At 50.5% G+C, this 2197-nt stretch overlaps 1 pseudogene; it reads right to left on the bottom strand.

Moving 5' to 3' along the window:
• Positions 1-201: 201 nt before the first annotated feature.
• Positions 202-1531, bottom strand: LOC148117519 (target of rapamycin complex 2 subunit MAPKAP1 pseudogene; annotated as a pseudogene).
• Between the last annotated feature and the right edge of the window lie 666 nt (positions 1532-2197).

Below are 2197 nucleotides of genomic sequence, written 5' to 3'. Positions count from 1 at the left end.
AACTTTCCAAGATGATATTCTCAAAGCAAATACCCTCATTTAAACAAATGGCATAGTTAACTATTGGCTAAGCCTAAACATTGCTTCTGAGAGCGTCAATCACAGCTTTTGCAATCTGCCTGATCAAAACAGAAACAGATTTTAAAGATTAATATAATCAATTCTCTGCCCCCCCAAAATGGTCCATCATACCAACCATGATAAAGAGCAACCTGTTTATTAAAAGGAAAAAAAGAAATGTACATTTTTGTTCTTTCTTTGCTTTAAGAAATTTGATCAAGTTGCAAGGAGCTGTCTGGCATGGCTATATACATCCTTGGTGGGACTGCCAGTCAATGAACATGGCTGGGCAGCACGTGGCTTTTCCAGGAGGTGTCTGGTTCCTGGGCATTGCTACTTAAAGCCATTGCCAGGTTTCAGTCCAATGGCAATGTCTCTGGACTCCAGAGTAGGGCACCCCTACTTCTAAACCTCTCCCTAGAGCCCAGCAGCCCTATGCCTGTGAGACCAGGCACTGCAGTATGAAGGTGGATTCCGGGGTCACTTGACCCTACAGGCAACCTGGGCTGAGGCAACAGGTTGGAGGCCAGCGTTACTGCTGCCCTGACTGATTTCTTCTCCTTCTGGAAGCTGAAGCTTGTACGTGTGTTCAGTTTTCTTTGTTTCTGAGCAAAATAGTCAGCCTGGGCAGTGCTTGCTCGTGACTCCAGGATGTAGTTGACCTTGAGCACGATTTCACTGACTGTGGCTGCTTCGGACTCGAAGTAGAGATGTGTATAGTCATGACTGCTTAGATATGTGAGTTTAAATACTGTGTGGCAAGGTCACAGGCATAGAGCAGGTCAGAATCGATTGAGATGGGCTTCTGTTTAATCCAAAACTTAGTGCTGGCTTTTTGATTCGTAACAGGGTCTATCTCTACTTTGTCTTTTGTCTCCAGAGATACCTAACTGCACGTCAGTTGTGAACCGCAATCTGTGGATTATGCTGACTTTGAATGACTTGTAATGGTTGCTGCTAAGCATATCCTGTACTGTAGCGATGTCAATTTGTGAATCCTCCTCAAAAACTCCGTCTGCCCTTGAACTGTTCTCGCGGACCAGGCAGAACTCCCAGGCATTCTGGCTCTCCAGCGTGCTCTCCAGGTCCACTGCGACGTTAGGCTCACTCTGCTTCTCCAGGCGGTACTGAGGGCCTGAAATTCTCTGGGATCCTTTTCGTCGTTTCACTGCCTTTAGAAGGATCTCCTTCATGGTGACCTTTGTGTTGTCCACCTGTTTGAGCGTCTTCTAATACCAAAGTCCCAGCTTGAGGTAATATCGACAGACTGGGCGTACACGTAGCCCTGAGTCTCACCACTGCTTCCCTGAACTTCTGACCCACTGTCTCCAGGCACTGAAGGAGGATGAGTCTTCTCTAGGTCAACATCATGATCAATGAGAACCATCTCACACATTCCCGTGTCATCACTGGTCACATGTGACTGTCGAATATGAGCTAAAATGATAGTTGGATTGTCCAAGAAGGCCATCCTTTCTGTGGGCCAGTTTCTTTAAAAGGCTATTTTCTCCTCTTCATACTGTTTCACGGACTCACCTACCCCTGCGAACTCTTCTCCGAGTCTTAGGGCCCACATGGTTTCACAGGCACCTTATTTCTGCCTTCAGATTTAGCTGTAAGGACATCATTTCTAAGGAACTATCTGCTCCAAACTGATGCAACTCTTGACTCTGTAAGGTGGTTGTTTTATGAAGGTGTCAATCTCCCTCTTCTTAAATCACCTGCTAAGTCACACACCCAGCTGTCAGGCTCGGGAAGGGCCAGGAAAGGGATGCTCCCAGGCCACTGAGTAGGGCCCCTACGGGCGGCTGCTGGGCAACGCAGGCAGCAGGGTGCTGAGGGCAACAGAGTGCCGCGGGCCAGGGGGCGGCGGCTGGGGCAACCTTTACCTGAAGCTGCTTCCACACTACGGGCCGCCTCGCCCAGGACACGTCCCTGAGGGAGGTCCCGGCTTCCCCACGCCTCTCGGACCCTGCACCTCGAGGACCGGCGCTTCTACCGGCCGGTTCTGCTGCCTCGCCCCAGACTCGCCCTCATAACCCCGCCGTGCCCCGCCGCCGCCGGCCGGCAACAGCAGCCCTGTTACCCCGAGCCGCGACACGACCCGGAACCGCACTCCCTCAGAGGCTTTTTGAGA

The sequence above is a fragment of the Myodes glareolus genome, chromosome X (genome assembly GCF_982192425.1).
Source record: "Myodes glareolus chromosome X, mMyoGla1.1, whole genome shotgun sequence".
Taxonomy (NCBI): domain Eukaryota; kingdom Metazoa; phylum Chordata; class Mammalia; order Rodentia; family Cricetidae; genus Myodes; species Myodes glareolus.
Note: the sequence above shows the minus strand (reverse complement) of the source record. Positions and strands in the feature narration are given on the sequence as shown.